At 49.9% G+C, this 17,673-nt stretch overlaps 1 protein-coding gene across 2 annotated transcripts in view; it reads right to left on the bottom strand.

Annotated features, from left to right (window-relative positions):
- The window catches only part of RALY (RALY heterogeneous nuclear ribonucleoprotein), a 139,220-nt gene that overhangs the window by 88,670 nt on the left and 32,877 nt on the right, over positions 1-17,673 (bottom strand). For both annotated transcript variants that reach the window (XM_065645493.1, XM_065645494.1), the window contains one exon: positions 90-179. The gene's annotated coding sequence lies outside the window, so the exon portion shown is untranslated. The remainder of the gene's footprint in view (positions 1-89; positions 180-17,673) is intronic.

Below are 17,673 nucleotides of genomic sequence, written 5' to 3' on the forward strand. Positions count from 1 at the left end.
CCCTTGTTATATTTCATTAAATTTTTCCCTGCCCAACTCTCCAGCCTGTCCAGCTCTCGCTGGAGGTACCTCAGGGCACAGTTACTCACCAGGACTGGTTTGGGCGCTGGGGTTCGTCAGTCCTTCCCGTCACCGGTCCGGGAGCAGGCAGCACAGCCCTCTATGGTCTCAGCTTCACCCTGCAAGAATCAGGACACTGAGGGTCAGTTTGGTTTTTTTTTCCCCAGTGGTAAGCAGATAATCCCATACTTTCTAACCCTCAGCAGGGAAGGGTGTGCTGCAGTGGGAAGAAAAGCTGCTGGCTGGCTGCCTGCGAGGATCAGACCCAGGACTCTCAGGGCTAAGGCTCTGAGCTACTTAGCAAGGAGCTCAAAGCGGAGCAGACAGAGTCAGTTGTGTTTGCAGGGCTCAGTACTCAGGATTGCTGCTGGGGACGCGGTTCAGGCCAGCTCAGACACAAGAAATCCCACAAAAAACTGCTACATCATGTTAATACTTGCAGAGAACAAGATAACCAGGGGATAGAGGCAGGCAGGAACTTTTGGTCATGAGAGCTGGTATTTGCTCGGGGAAAACAGAGTTTCTTCAAACTGCAATATCCCACAGTAAAGCAGAAACTTTCATGCTGGTTTGTTTGTTTTCCTGTTTTAAAAAACATGCTTTGAAACTTAAGATTTTGCTCTGGGTCAGGCAAGTGAATTGAAATATTTTATTGATGGAATTGAAATAAAATGTCCTGCTTTAAGTCAGTTCCCCTGGGTGCCCCGAGCAGCCAGGACACCTCCTGGGACTTGAAATTAAGGCGCTTTCCCTTCCCTGCCATGGGCTGCGATACGCGGCTGGACTGCACGCAGCGCACTGATGTGTCCCCCTGAGAGATCCAACAAGTAGGAACACAAGACGTTACAATTCAGAACTTGCGGGGCTTTTTATAGTATTTTTTTTTTCTGGGCAGCACACAAGTGCCAGCTGAGCAGGCTCTGGTGCGGCAGTGTCATAGAATAAAATCATAGAATCATTTTGGTTGGAAGAGACCCTCAAGATCATCGAGTCCAACCATTAACCCAACACTGGCACTGCCCCATGTCCCTGAGAACCTCATCTCCGTCTGCCCAACCCCTCCAGGGATGGTGACTCCAGCACTGCCCTGGGCAGCCTGTTCCAATGCCCCACAGCCCTTGGGGGAAGAAATTGTTCCCCAGATCCAACCTCAACCTCCCCTGGCGCAACTTGAGGCCGTTTCCTCTGGTCCTGGCGCTTGTTCCTGGGGAGCAGAGCCCGACCCCCCCTGGCTCCAAGCTCCTTTCAGGCAGGTCAGAGATCAGAAGGTCTCCCCTCAGCTCCTGTTCTCCAGCTGAACCCCCAGCTCCCTCAGTCGCTCCCATCACACTTGTGCTCCAGCCCCTCACCAGCTCCGTTCCCTTCTCTGTCAGCACAGTCCAAGGATCCTCCTCGCAGTGATTCCTGCAGAGCACAGCTGCACCTCCCGTCAGAACTGGGCTAGTCCTTTAGAGGTGGGATCTAGGTCCCATCAAATCCTCACTCCTCCACAACCACATGCACACCAACTCCTGCCCCAGCACTCCAGGCAAGGAGGTGGGAGCCACAATCAAACGGATGGGACACAGTGACACCTTCTCCCTGCCCTGTGTTCTCCAGCCCCGGCTCCCACACAGGGACCGTCCCTCCGAGCTCCCAGCCTACACAGTCCAGAGCTGATGGGAACTGGATCCACATCTCCGTATCCTCACTCTAGAGCCTCAGCCACTAACAAGGTCCAGTGATTTAAATTCATTCCTTCAAATCAGCCTTGTTGCGCTAGTGATGATGTACAGAGGCAGTAAATCACTATGAGATCACTCCTCTGCTTTTTCCGCCCTTCTCAAACCAGTGATGATTCCCACCTCCTGCCTCCCAAGCACTGTTTCTTGAATAACCGTGGTTTTTATTGAAAGAGCAGTGCTTTTCCACCCTGCTCTGTGAAACACTCGGATACCTGGGCTGCTCGATCGCATGGGCAGGGCAGGAGGAGCAGTGAGGGCTCCTGCCAGTCTCCATCAAGCTCAGGGTGAGCAGCTGGTTCACCCACCCCGCCTGCCAGGAGAGACCCTCCCTAATTAGAGGCTCCACTCAGTCTCGGTTATGCCATAGCATTGCAAAAGGTCAAACTGGAATGAAGCTTTTAATTAAAAGAGAGAAAGCACTAAAGAAACAGAGAAATGAAGCACTAGGTTTCACCCAACGACAACGACACCCTTATCTAATGAGTGGATCAGAGATGACAGGCTGGCTTTCACAGTAACATCTCTGCGCACTCCAGCACTGCACTGATGGATAATCCCTCCTGCACAGGGGTTCAAAGCTCTGCCTGAAAAAGCCACCACAGTGACAACAGCTAAAAGTTTGCTGTCCTCCAAGAACCCAACAAAGCATTAAAGATTATGAACTTCCAAGTGCTGCTTCCTCAGTTCCCCTCCATTTCAACGGACCCATCATTCCAGTTTGAGTCTCTCCAGAGATCTGGTTGCACCTCTCAGAAATTTAACTGAATATGTAAAGTGCTACAATCAACAACAAGTACAGCGATGCCACGAGAATGGGCCTTTGTGCAGGAGAGATGAAGAAGAGGGGAGAAAGAAACCTGAGGCCAAACAAGGTCTGAGCAGAGCCCTGAACATCAAAACTCTCAGAGATGCTAGGGATGTGGAAAAGCTTCATGGCCTGCTCTCATCATACCAGCCAGAGCCCTGAAGGTCCCTGCTTCACCACTGCTTGGATAGAATGAGGGTGACAGAGAATTACAGAAGCAAATCCCAGCAAGGAAGGAAGAAAAGAGATTTTACCTGAGGTCCGGAATAAGTTCTGAATGACTTCCTCATCTTCCACCCAGACACTCAACTGAAGCAAAAGTGCTTATTTTGTTCCTAAAGCCTTCTCCTGCTGATAAGAACGACCTAGAAGCATGTGAGGTGAGGGGAGGTATGAGGGGGCAGAGGGACGTGGTGTATCAAAGCGCATCTGAAGCTCTGAGTTCTTCTCTTAGCTCTACTGCACAACTCTGAGACCAAGGGCCAAAGTACTGCACCTCTTTGTGTCCCTGGGGCTGTTAAGTTAGATCCAGATGAGGTCTACACAATTGTCTGATAACCTGAAGTGGAAGCTGTACAGCAGGTGGCCCAGTAAAACCTCACTGCTGGAGAGATCTGGGGAGCTAAGAAGAGAAAGTCCACCTCTGCTACTTCAGAGTCCCTCATTTCCCAAACGTACAGCTACATAAAAGACGAAATTGTCCTACTCTCATACAGAATTCCTCTTTACTGCGTGAGTCCTAACGAATTCGCGCGGCAGCAGCGGCCGGCTGCAGCTCTTGCAAGGCTGGAGTCAATCAGTGCGGTGCCCCATCCTGTGCCCTTTCTAGAACCGCTTCGACCCACGTGGCAAAACTGAAGGAGGAAGGAGGTCAAGTACCCTGCCAAAATACAACAACATCTTTCAAACAAAGTAACCGCTCTAAAACGTGCTGGTTTATTTTCACTCTGGGCTCCCAAAGCATTTTCCTTCTCTCCCTGAAAGATAACGGGCAGAAAAATTAAATATAAATTCTCCAACAAAAAGTGAAACGCACTGAAGGGTCATAAATCACAGAGGCTGGATGGCATTCAGAGGAAGTTGGGGGAAGGAATAAAGGATGAAATAGTGCAGATACTGACTAAAACATCACGGACCCTTAAAAACCCAAGACTCATCCTTGGGGCAGGGGACTCACCACAATGGGCTGAAGGTAGAAGAAGCAGCAAAGGGAACTCGCCCAGCGAAGCGGTGAGGCTGGTACGTGGTGCTCGCAGTCCCACGGGGCTCAGAGCATGGCCAACGTCCCCCCAGCACCCCGCTCACACCCCCACCTCATGCACAGATGAAGACCCCCATGAAAACATCCCCTAATGCCCCCAAAGCCATAATTCTGTACCAGTTGCTAACTGTCAAGGGCAGAACACCTGCAAACAGAAAAAATCTGTTCTGGGGGTTTCTAATGAATTTTGTATGAAACAGGACATGTGCCCTTCTCAGTCAACCAAAGGGCTGCAGGGATGTACCCAGGGGACTGGTGCTGCCCCTTTTTCTCCCCACGGCCATGATTGATGGGGACTCCAGAAGAAGTGAAGAGGGACCAGCCGGTGCTGTGGTGGGGATATACACATTCACAAACAGCAGCTGGATACGCTCTCATCTGATGACCCGAGATTCTTACACTGGTATTTCCAGTAACCTCAAACACTCCCCTGGGCAATACACAGAAGCACAATATTCTGGAAACACTATATATCGGCAACAATTTTCTTCTAATAAACAAGATCACCTTTAATTTTGCAGGCACCTCCTACCTCATTAAACCTAAAGATCTTGCTCTCCAGGGGTTTCCTTCTCTACTGGGGCAGGAAATGAAAAGACAGAGAACACAATTTAGTTGGGGGATGAAGCTTCATCTTTACACTCTCATAACTATGTGTCATTTAAAGACAAGCATGGAACAGGCGTGAAACGGCACCAGCTCAGGATGCACGTAAAAAAGGTTGACACCAGCAGCATGTCTCTGCAAGAATCAGATGGTGCAACTTGAAAACTCCATTTCTCTCTGGTTCCTTTTTTCCTTTGTTCCCTTAAACTTCTCCAAAAAAAAAAAATCCTTTTGAAATGGAAGAGAAGAAATGTGGTTTGAAGGGAAACAAAGGTAATTTCAGCATACGTGCTGGAGCAGAGCTAGAGACCCTACAAAACGTGGGGCAGGGCTGGTGTTGGTGCAGAGGACAGGTGAGCCACGTGCCTTCGTGTGACACAGACGTGGTCATGCTGAATCTTCTGCTCCTGCTGCTTCCACTCCAGGTATCGCTTTTCCTCTCCTTGCTATCCTAGACAAGACGTCCAGCTGGGTTTGATGCTTACAGTTGAGACCAGAGTGAACCCCTATGGAAGTGACCTCAAGGTGCTGACGTTTGCCCTGGGAGTTGAGTTGGGTGAGAAGTTTCTGCTTTCCCTCAGGTCACACAGCCCCTTTTCCTCCATGCTCTAGCACCAGGAAGACAAAAGCAAAAGAAACACTTTTGTCAAGTTAATATTGAGGGTTTCTGTAGACCTTCTGCCAAGAGTAGAACCAAGGAAGAGTAGATAGATTGATTATGCTGCTCAATTGGAGTTGTTCACTAACGCAGTGTTATTATCCCAGAAAAGCGGCCTGAAGTTCATCTTTCGTGCTGCTGGAGTCTCCATGGGATTTAGGGCAGCTCAGTTGGCTCAAGCCTTCCCAAAACAGCTTCTGCCACTAAGGTTTCTCCATTTGAGGAACCGCAACATCAGACTCATCACAGCCTGGGCAGCCTGTTCCAATGCCCCACAGCCCTTTGGGGAAGAAATTGTTCCCCAGATCCAACCTCAACCTCCCCTGGCGCAACTTGAGGCCATTTCCTCTGGTCCTGGCGCTTGTTCCTGGGGAGCAGAGCCCGACCCCCCTGGCTCCAAGCTCCTTTCAGGCAGGTCAGAGATCAGAAGGTCTCCCCTCCTTCTCAGTGCTGCTTCCTCAGTTCTCCATTTCAACAGACGCATCATTCATGTTTGAGTCTCTCCAGAGATTTGGTTGTATCTCTCAGAAATTTAACTCAATATGTCAAGTGCTAGAATCAACAAGTGCAGCAATACCATGAGAATGGGCCTTTGTGCAGGAGAGAGGCAGAAGAGGGACAAAAAAGAAACCTGAGGCTAAACAAGGTCTGAGCAGAGCCCTGAACATCAAAACTGAGATGCTAGGGATGTGGAAAAGCAAAGGGCTCATGGCCTGCTCCCATCGTACCTGCCGGAGCCCTAATGGTCCCTGCTTCACCACTGCTTGGACAGAACAAGGCTGATGGAGAATTACAGGAGCACAGAGCAGCTCAGTGTGAGCGTTCCCAGGCTCCTGCTTTGCCTGCTTGGTTGGTTTGAGACGACTGTATGTTCTTCCTGAAAAAGATGTCTGAAGCGTGAGGCAGAGCAGACATCTCTACCCTTTGTGCCTTTCTGGATGGTATCAGTAACACCCCGGATTTACATACTGCCTACTTTTCTAACAAGTGCCTTTTCTATACTTCCAGCCATGGGAGATAAAACAGGGAGGAACTGCATTAATTTAACTGATGCACTTTAATTAGTTGCCTGTCATTGTCAAAGTGTTGCTCTTACATTTTGATGCAAATTCATAGCCTTTCATTTGAAGCAATAAGTCAGTTTAGCTTTAGTCTTCCAGTGATCCTTTAATGTCATACCTTCTCCCCAGTGAATCAATATTCAGATCCTCTAATTGGAACTTATCTGCTCATCCAACCTTGGGCGAGGTTTGTTTAGCAGCTGAGCGTATCAGACACTTTTACCGACTGAACCAGCGGAGCCAAAATTTGCACAGTAGCTTTTCGGCAGGATGCTGCAGCGGGATGCTGCCCGTGCCGCCTCCTCCCGCGCTGCTCAGCAGCCACCCAGCTCCCCAGCCACCCAGCTCCCCAGCCACAAGCGCTGGGAGCAAGATGTGCCTTGCCCAAGGCAAACAGACCAGAGTATTTTCTGTGATGGTGATACAGAATCACAGAATCATTTTGCTTGGAAGAGACCCTAAAGACCATCAAGTCCAGCCGTTAACCCAACGCTGTCACTAACCCATGTCCCTAAGTGCCACATCTACATGTTCATTAAACCCCTCCAGGGATGGTGACTCCAGCACTGCCCTGGGCAGCCTGTTCCAAGGCCCCACAGCCCTTTGGGGAAGAAATTGTTCCCCAGATCCAACCCCAACCTCCCCTGGTGCAACTTGAGGCCGTTTCCTCTGGTCCTGGCGCTTGTTCCTGGGGAGCAGAGCCCGACCCCCCCTGGCTCCAAGCTCCTTTCAGGCTGGTCAGAGATCAGAAGGTCTCCCCTCAGCTCCTGTTCTCCAGCTGAACCCCCAGCTCCCTCAGCCGCTCCCATCACACTTGTGCTCCAGCCCCTCACCAGCTCCGTTGTCCTGAAACCCTAAACCATGTCCCTGCCCCGGACGGGATCAGAGACGGGTCAGTTTTCTTGTTCTGCTTCAAGGCACAAAGATACAGGTCCCTATCATTTCTAATTTTAAATCACATCTCCATCCTCTGCCTGTAAATTCTCTCCTGCTGTCAGAAGGTCACTAAGCCAGTCGGAAAGCTATTTTTCACAACCTTGCTAATCTGGAGGCACTTTCCTGCCTCTTCCCACCAGGAAAATGCTGACCACAAAACTAATTAGTGGCCAGCAGGGCTCCAGGCTGGGTAGGGCATTGCAGACAGGACTGGCCTTTAGGTATCAGCCAGAAATGCAAGAGATTCAGGATCCTGGCTCTTCCCCAGACTCCTCCATGACCTTGGGCTCCAGCTCTGTGACTCAACCTCACCCCTACGAACTCGGGTTAATAACACTTGCACAGTTGGTCATGCAGATAAATTCATCTATGTTTAGGAAATAACCTATTATGATGAGCACAAAGGCCCTTTTAGAATAAAATTGATATTTTTTCTCTTGTATCACCACCAGCTTTATGGGAATGAAGCCAAGAATGACTGTAACCTGCAATGTCTAGGGCTAGGCAGTAAAAATACTAGATTTGTGCATTTTCTGAATCATCTCCCCCAGTCTGGGCTGAGCAAATCACAGTGACTGTGCTGATGTTTAAGATGGGGCTGTGACCTGGCTCAAGGGGGCACTGACCTGTCTCTTGGCTGGCAGATGCCTGTTTCAGTCAGGGAGGACAGATCACACCTCAATGAGCTCAGTGTCTGCTGCCATCAACAAAGAAAGTGCAGCAAGGTGATGAACCCACACTCAGCTCCGGGATCTTCTCCCATCACCTGCTGCCAGTCCTTGGCAATAAGTATTTCTAAGGAACAGCAGCTGCTCAGCGCCCTCCCCTGAAATAACCAAGACTTCCCCAGGTGGAAGGGCTTGGCCCACAGGATTTCCACTTGGAGCAGGGGGTTCACCAAGGACTGCTCGAGCATCATCCCTCCCACCCCAAGGTTTTACCAGGCTCTGGATCGAATTGCTTGATGAAAAGTCTTCAAGCCGCATGCTGCACCTACACATCCGGACTGCTGACATTGTCAGGCGCACACATTTCATAGAAACGTTTCGGTTGGAAGAGACCCTCAGGATCATCAAGTCCAACCACAAAGTTGGTCCTGGTGTGTTTTGCACCATGGATCAGGTAGAAGTTCCTCCAAGGCAGAGACATGCAATGAAGCTGTGGTGCCAGGGGATGCTCCACAGCCAGATCAGGAGATGGTTAACTCCTCACTCAGCTTTTGTTGTCATCTGGACTGATTAAATCCACTGCTGGTGAATGGGCATCCATGGACCATCATTCTTTTTAAAATTTAATTAGGGATTGCAGACCGCTCAGGTCTGCAGCATGAACACCCCTTGGGCACCCCCTGCAGCCCCAGCTGCTTTGCTCCCCATCACTTGCCCAGCACTGACCCTGCCTCAGAGACCCACACCAGCCTCTGGCCATCCCCACAGCATTCCGTCCCTCTGAACAACCCCTGGGAAGTCAGGACAACCCCAACGAGCAGCTGAAGTCCCTGGGTTTGTTCCGCTGGAGCAGAGGAGACTGAGGGCAGAGCTCATGGGGCTGCAGCTTCAGCAGGGGAGCAGGAGGGGCAGGGCTGAGCTCTTCTCTCTGTGACAGTGACAGAACCCAGGGAATGGCAGAAGATGTGCCAGGGGAGGGTCAGCTGGACATGAGGAAAAGGTTCTTCCCCCAGAGGTGCTGGACACTGGAACAGGCTCCCCAGGGAGGTGTCACGGCCCCAACCTGACAGTGTTCAAGAAGAGACTGGACAACGTCCTCAGACCCACGGGGTGACCTGTGGGGTGTCCTGTGCAGGGACAGGAGCTGGACTCCATGATCCTTGGGGGTCCCTCCCAACTCAGGACATTCTAACTGGGAAACAGCATGAAAAACACCTCAACATCCCCAGCCAGCAGCAGTTCCTCCCCATCTATAAAACACCAAGAGGGGCTCAGCCAAGAGGGGTCTGCTGAAGCACAGCGGGACCCCCAGAGATGGAAAGGAAAGGGAAACCCTAAGCCACCTGTCAAAACTTCAGCAGCAGAGATAATTGGTTTATACACATTTATCCCTGTACTCAATTATCAGCTCAGTTTAGTGTTTGATTTTACGCAACTCTGGTCCAGCAAATCTGTCATTGTTCTGCTTGATTCTGCCTCTCTCACTCATTTATGTATATATTATCCAGTCCCTAAATCATTTTTAATAGCTTCTTTACTCGCATGCCCTCCCGTCCAATTCCAGCACCATCAGCACAAGGCAGGTTGCAGATACGAAGAAGCCGACATTTCTCTTTTGAGTAATTTGCAGTGGATTTCTTGCCTGCTTGATGTAGTCATTTTGTTCTCTGAGCTGATGTGACATTAATTATTGTTAAATATTCTTATCTGTTACACACAGTTCTATTTAGATAAAGGTCAGTGCATGAACCCCTGACAGTGCTCATTGCTGCCATGCTCCAAAGCCAATTTGTCATTCTCTCCCTTCAATACCCTCATCTTAGTTTCAGTCCATTTTTTCCATTAATTCAGTCACAGTGGAGAGTCATTAAAAAATGCAAAATATCTCAGCTGTTCAGATTGGAACTCTGATAGGAAATTAGCTTGGTTAGCACTGGTTGCACGGGGAGGTCAGGTAATATTGCCCATGAAAATCCAGCAGCAGCCTCTCATTAAGGAACTGTATGGCTGCCCCACAAAATACATATTTCTGCTTTAACTGAAAATTAGCTAAGCCTTCCATAGCACGCAATGCCTTCTCCCAGCCCGGCTTGCAGTGGGATGACAGCAAAAGCCCACACCACCCTCTCTTGGCAGAGGACAAGAAGGACAAGCTGAAGCCACCATCACCACGTGTGCCAGAATGGAAGAAGGTGGATGTGTGATCTGTCTCCGCTGAGCAGCTGGACTCACAAGTCTGCTCGCACCGAGTAAAACGTACACCTGCACCTGCTCAGTCTCGCTTTACCTCTCTGACAGAATAAATCCCCCTCTGCCACACGTGTGTTGCTTCCTGAGATGGCACCTGTGATGTGTGGATCACAGAATCATTTCAGTTGGAAGATACCCCCCCATAACCTAACCTAACTCTAGCACTAACCCATGTCCCTGAGAACCTCGTCTAAATGATTTTAAACCCCTCTAAGGATGGTGACTCCACCACTGCCCTGGGCAGCCTGTTCCAATGGCTGGGATGGGGACGGAGGGAACACCCTGGCTGGGACTCGCTCCCAGCACCCCCGTACCCCACCTGCCTTGCGACACCTCAACTGGCCAAAACAGCATCCCCACAGCTTATTCCCAGCACAGCTGTTGCAGGCTTGCCAGCCGTCAGAAAGCAGCCTGTGACCCCCAGCAGCTCTCCCAGGGGAGAAGGTGGTCACACAACCCTACAGGCACACACATCAGCACGTTACAAACAGACCTCGGGCCATTCAGTCTGCAGCGGCAGAGGACAGGAGCTGTCACAACACCCGGGTCACCTTACACCAGCAGCCAGCAGCCCAGCAGCGGGGCTGCCAGCCCCCAGTGCCTTGTAAAACCTATTTTACTGCTCAGTTGAAGCTCATGCACTTTTATGACTCCATCCAGCCAAGTGCTTCAGCACATACTTAACTCCAAGCACACAAATAGTCTTAATTACATCAAGGGAGCCATTCAGACACTTAAACTGAAGTCCGTGACTAACTGAGCATCCGAGTAGAGGACTTTGGTGCAAAAAGAGGAGTAAATAGGATGGCGAAGAGCTGAGTACGCAGCCCCACCAAGCTGTGACAAGGACCAGGGTGGAGATGCTCAAACGGGGCAGGGAGCTCCAAAAGCAGGACCAGGTAAATGCAAAAGCTCACCTGGCTGAAAAGGGGGTTCTGCTGCATGAGCAGAGAAGGATGCAAAGGTGGATTCAGTATGACTGAAGCTACCACACAATAAAACATGCTGGTTTCAACAGTTGCCAAATGGAAGAACATTTGACTATTTATTCAAAGTGACATTTAATTCTGCCTTCTGATAAATAATTTTGTACTTTTAAATAAAAGAGAATGAGCTCCCAATCTCTACCCACTCTCAGTAAAATACAAAGAAATACTGCATTTTGCTGAAATGTAATCAAGCGCAGGGGTTTTTCCTCCACTTCTTTTTACATGAACGAGATAAAAGTTGGAAGGGAAGTGCAGGGCCCCTTCGGCTTTAGGCTCAAGGGGCAAACTGCAGCTCACACCGTGCGGAACCTGCCCCAGCCCAAGGGTACCAGGCTCTTTGTGCACCTGGTACCGGATGAGCACACGTACTGCTGCTCCTGCTCCACGCAGACCTACGGACACCCAGAAATGTGCGACCACCTGCTATGCTGACAGAGACACATGCAGGGCAGAAGCCCCTGAACAATTTCAGCCTGTACCTGACCCTTGTAACCACAGACCAGGCTGCACACAAGGGCTCCTCTACTTGTGTTGCCGCATCTCAGAGATGCCTTCCTCATTCTTTCTCAAAAACTCTCATTTACCACAACCATCAATAAACTCCTGGGCAAACAGATATTCACATCTCAGGCCCCCAGCTTAGCTACACCAGTACGAGTGGGAAGAAACCGCACTGCTGCCCTCCCCTTCTCTAAATCAGGGCATGGAGAAGGGCGAGAGTTGGCTTCACGCGTTTAGAAAGGTATGAGAAAACTCGGGTGCTCTCCAGGTTTGGGGACAGGGTGTCCTGTAGCTAAAAATACAGACACAAGCCAAAAAGTCAAGGCTAGCAAGAGGCACTGGTAAGGTGACCGAAGACAAAAACAGAGCCTGTTTATTTATGTAGCCGGTGACTATCCAGCAAGAGGGACTGAAAGCTCCGCACACATGCTGCCTGTGTGATGGACAGGCTGCTGCCAGCTGGAGGGGTCCGGTTTCTCACACAGACACAGGGCTTCCCTCTCCCTGTCCCTCACTGCAGGCTCACACCTTTATTGCAATTATTTTTAGCTGCTGCACAAAGCAGGGTAACGTGCAGGACCAGAGGGAAACGGCAAGGGATGGAAATCATTGCTCTGGCAAAGGCTCTCGCCCTCACCACCACAACAGGGAGCTCAGGACCCAGACCTCACCAGGGTCCATGCTCAGACCTATCCAGTTTGTGCTATCTAAGATGAGAATCTCTTCCCAAAGAGCTCCAGGCTAAGAGAAAAATGTTGGAAAAGGCCATGATAGGACTAAGGTTTTCTCAGCTTGATTTTGCTCTTGTCTTGCTCTTAGAGGAGCCTGGGTCACAAGGAAAACCCAAGAACAGAAGTACAGATTAGACCCAGGTGAGAGCTTCTTGGCAGAGTCCTTTTCTCCAGTAACACCTGCAAAGTTTCATTTACCAAGGTTAAACAGTGTCCTGCCAGAGCCCAACGGGTATCAGGAAGCAGCAGCTGCGGGGGCTGCAGGGAAGACGAGACACCCTGCTCACTGTCAGCGTCCTTTAGAACAGCAAATCTTACGCTAAGTGGACTCGAGAAGCTTTCAGAAGTCTGGCCACGAGCAGCAAAAGGTCCTGCTGAATTAGCTGTATGGAGCAACGTATCAACAGTGGGGATAGACAGGGTATGATCTATTACCCATGACAGTCACAATTTAACAACAGCCAGGCATAAGTGAAGCAAAGGACAGATGACCTGCTGGCGACTGAACCCTCAGACCTATTTCTGTAATAAGACACGTGTCCTTCCCACAAGCTTTGAGGCCAGCAGGAGAGAAACCAGTGAAGCATCTCTGTGGCCTGAGATGGGCCACCTCTTTTGTAAACTCGGGTACCATTGACACTTTGTACCTCCGCAGTGAAGTGTCCCCTGTAGAACGCTGTGGGTGTGACAGCACACGGGGATGCAGGTCCTGCTGGGGTGATGCTCAGCTGGGATGGATGCGAGGTGTGCAAGAGTGGGGGTCCAAGAGAGCTCTGGCCAAGAGGTCACAGCTCATGTTGGTGCCAGCTCCCAGGGCTGGGATCCCTCTTGCCTGGCACAACCCGATCCCAGTGCCTGTGAGCTTGGGCATCAGCCCTTCTAGCAGGGAGAGCATCTCCTCTGCCCCCAAAGTTATAGCTAGATTCCCTGTTTCTAGCAAACCCACCTTACACCCACCTGTGCATCACCTCCCACACAAACCCTGATGGGCTCGTTAATCCTAAAACTGCCAGGCCTCCCTTCTCCTCCTGTCCCACAGAGCTGTGCGATGACATCGGTGTGTCCACGTCCCACCTGCTCAGGCTGGGAAGTCAAACACCCCCCACCAGTTCAGCTCAGGGGAGGGCTGGCAGGGTACACTGAGCCGCATCAGAATTTAATTTGGGTTCCAGAGCTCAAGCTTGCCAAAGTGCCACGGGTGCTTCCATGACAAATATTTGACGCCTCATCCAGAAGATACTGCTTACAGCAAGGCTGTGTAAGGCTTCCGAGGGAATTCCAGAAATGCAGGGCTGAGATGCACCGAGCTCAGGGTTCTGCAGCCGCCGGCCCCTGGGGCTTTGCAACACCAGAGCAAGCTCCACAAAATAGCTGCAGGCAGATCAGAAACCCCAACGAACAGACATTCACAGGTATTTAAGTAAAGCAATAAGACAGGAGGTTGGCTTTCTTAATTGCAAGTTAAAATGGTTGCAACTGTCAGAGTTTGGATCCTCTCAGCCAGTGTAAATGACCAAAATGCTGACACCAAGACGCAGCCATTAAAAACACCAAGGGAGCACCGAGAGGAGACCCTGAAACCAGCTCTATGCCAGGCTGAGCTTTCCATACGGGGTTCTTCAATTCAATTTGCCTTACTTCATTAACCCCAATGGATTTACACCCGAGACCAGCACCGAGAGAAAAAAAAAAAAATCAATTATCTATTTAACCTCACTGCCCTGATATTATTCCCTCTGTCCCATATTTGGCTCCATTCTGATATCTGAATTCTTGCAGACCTGCCAGAAATTTGGGCGCAGTCTCCAGGCTGTAGCACAAACCTCCTCCTGCATTCACCAAGGTAAGCAAAAGCTAAAGCCACAGTGGCTTTTGCAAGAGTGATTTCAGCAGTAAAATACTGCAGAAATAATGTATAGAAAACTCCAGATCTACAAGTGCAGCCATTCCCTCTGCAACTTGCATGCGATTGCACGGATTAGAGTCCATATCTTGCTATAAGAACCCATCTCCGCAGAGGAGACCTGGGGAGTTCTGGTCGACCATGAGTCACCAATGTGCCCTTGTGGCCAAGAGGCCAATGGTATCTGGGGTGCGTGAGGAAGAGTGTGACCAGCAGGTGGAGGAAGGTTGTTCCTCCCCCTCTGCTCTGCCCTGGTGAGGCCACATCTGGAGTTACTGTGTCCAGTTCTGGGCTCCCCAGTTTAAGAAGGACAAGGAATTACTGGAGGGAGTCCAGTGGAGGGCTATGGAGATGAGGGGCCTAGAGCACCTTTCTGAGGAGAGAGCTGGGGCTGTTCAGCTGGAGAAGAGAAGCTGAGAGGGATTTCAGTGTTTATAAATATCTCCAGGTGGGTGTCAGAGGATGGACCAGACTGTTCAGTGTTTCCCAGTGACAGGGTGAGGGGCAACGGGCACAGACTGGAACACAGGAGGTTCCATCTGAACATGAGGAGAAACTTCTTTGGTGTGAGGTGCCAGAGCCTGGACCAGGCTGCCCAGAGCGGCTGTGGAGTCTCCTTCTCTGGAGACATTCAAACCCGCCTGGACCGACCTGTGTGATCTGCTCTGTGACCCTGCGTGAGCAGGGGGGTTGGACTGGGGGATCTCCAGAGGTCCCCTCACCCTCAACCAGCCTGGGATTCTGTGGTCTCCCTCTGACAGCAATGCTGCCAGGGCTCCCACACAAGCAGACACTGCACTGGAGCTGGAAGGCAGAATCGACAGACCAGCACATCCCTCAGCAAAGGCCTGAGAAGCCGCCTGGACCCGCACAGCACGGCTGGCAGCTGGGTGCTGCCCGTCATGATGCTTCTATCTTGCAGCTGATGGCAGAGGCACCTTCCAGGAGAGCAGATCCCAGAAGTTTTACACAATAGGCTTTTGTCAGACGTGTGCCATTCGTTCCAGGCTTTGGCGCGGTTCACTGAAAACCACAGAAGAACTCCAGCAGGGGATAAATAACTTTTTGTGCTACTTTGGTCTCAGAGCAGATCAGATCAAGTAGAGTTGACATGGAAAACAAACAAGCACACCACACGGGCACCTCCGCTGCCCTACCACTGCTGAGCTTCACATACGAGACCCACTAAACCCCAGCTGAGTGGCTCCCTGGACACTTGGTCACAGCACACAGCCCACGGTCCCCCAAAGCTCTGGTCAGTTGGGAGGGTCCTTCCTCACCCCCATCTTACAGACACCTCAAGAACCAACTCACAGAAGAGCCAGCGTCTCAAACGCAGCCACGCGAGACCCAGCTTGGCCACACGGACCTCTGGGGATGCCACACGGGCCAGCGCTCACACAGCTCCAGCCGGAGAGGTGGAAATTAATTGTGTACTAAATTAGGTGGTTTGTCGTACACTAGCAATTTCTTTTTTTTTTTAATGAAGTGGGTGTATCATTATGATTAGGCATAGTCGTTACATTCAGCCTTTAATTAGATTTGTGTAATTAGAAATTCACTGAGTTATTTCACACAGTGGAAAAAATATTGCTTGGAAGGGGTTATACAAGACAGCAACAGATTTCTCTGTAGCTCTGGGAGCTGACTGATAATCTGCAACAAATAACATCTTTGGTTTTGAGACCTTCACAAGGCATGCATAATGCTTAACTTCTGGCAGATTTTGCATGGCTAAGAGGTAGAGATGAGGCAGGAGCAAGTAGAAAAATATCATAACCAGCTCCTACTGATATTTTTTCCTCCTGCTGGGATATTCACCTGTCCAACTGGGATAACTGGGAGTTTGATGCTGCAGCCACAGGTACCGGAGGCACCAGCCCCAATCACCCGGCCAGCAAGAGGGCATGTCCCCAGGTCACCGCTGGGCATCGGACACACAAATGGGACATTTATATTCCAAATGAAGAAAAAGTCATTTGGAAACAACCTAATGGATCAGGAGGCTTTTGCAAAAGGCTGGATGGGGATGCAGACCCACAGGACTCAGGTCCAGCCCCATTGCTGCACCAGCTGGGAGGCATCTAATGGCTCCAGAACCAAGTATCAGTTGGATCAAGGAAGCTGGTTACCTATTTTTGGCTTGTTTAGCCTAGCAAACAAAGGTTGGGAGGCAATACAGCTGTTTTCTATAGGGGCAAGCATCAAGCCACACAGAAAAATCATTCAAGCTAAATAGGAGACTGGTATACAGAGAAATGGGCACAAGCCGGCTGTGAACAGACCGAGGAATAACACTGGCTCCTCATCCCACCTCCCAAGTAACACCAAAACCAAACAAAAACACAAGCAAACAAAAAACAAACACACAAACCAACCAAAAAAACCCCAAATCACAAACAACAACAACAACAACTACTCAGAAGTTTACGCTTGGGGTTAATTCATGAGTGGTTGTGGGACAGACAAACCACACTCCGAGCTGGGTGCTCCCTTGCGGTTCTTCAAACCATAGCCCAGTGCACACCAGCGCAGGGGCCGATCCAGCCGTGTTTGCTTTGGAGAGCTGCTCAGAGATAATTTTTAGCTCTTCTTGTCATGAAGAACGCCAAAACACTGAGCTGGAAGAAAAACGTTAAGTGTCACCACACTTGGCCCAACCACAGGATGCAACAGGCACGAGGCTGCCACAGGAGAAGAAGTGGTTTCACTTATTTCTTTAGGTTTGACCCAAGGAGAACAACCACCAGCATTGCTACTGATATCAAAGCAAGTCGACCTGCCAGCCAGAGGTTTCAAACAGATGGAAAAAAATAGTTTTAGGGTTTTCTTTTGTTTGCGATTTTTTAACTCTTATGGCATTAGTAATTAGAAAAAAAAATTCTCCAAGTTCATTTGCAGGAAAGTACCTTCAACCTGCCATCAGATCCTATCACCAGGATGGAAGAAAGTGAGTAGAGTGAACAGCTATATTTTAATATATAAATATATTTTGGAGCCGGTGTGTATCTGTGCATGCAGGAGTTCCCTCACGGCCTCCTGTCAGAAACATCTTATTACACATCATCTCAGCACTACCCTTTCTGAAACAACCGCTTCTTTTGAGCAATATCCTCCTCTCTCTCATGGATCCCCAGCTACCACAGGCTTCGTATGAGATGAGTTTAACCCCAAGATACAACCCCCCTTCCAAGAAACCACTAACATAAACCCACAATAATATAACAAGTTTATCTGCTCGTTCTTCTCTGTACATACGTGAACATAGAGCTTTTCCCTAAATCCAGTCTGTCTTGAAGGAATATTTTAAATTTCAAATCAACTTCCCCTAGCCTTGTACTAACAGCAGTGCTGCAGAACTCACATATATTTTGCCTCCACATCTTCTCACACACAGACAGGGACAATGTCCCTGCGAGAAAAAAGCCAGGTGATGCTACAAGTCACCTCTGAATTGCCACCAAGAGCAAAGAAATGGCATTTCACTGTAAACATCCACTGTGCTCGGCCAAAAACAGAG

Source organism: Caloenas nicobarica, chromosome 15 (genome assembly GCF_036013445.1).
Source record: "Caloenas nicobarica isolate bCalNic1 chromosome 15, bCalNic1.hap1, whole genome shotgun sequence".
Classification (NCBI taxonomy): Eukaryota; Metazoa; Chordata; class Aves; order Columbiformes; family Columbidae; genus Caloenas; species Caloenas nicobarica.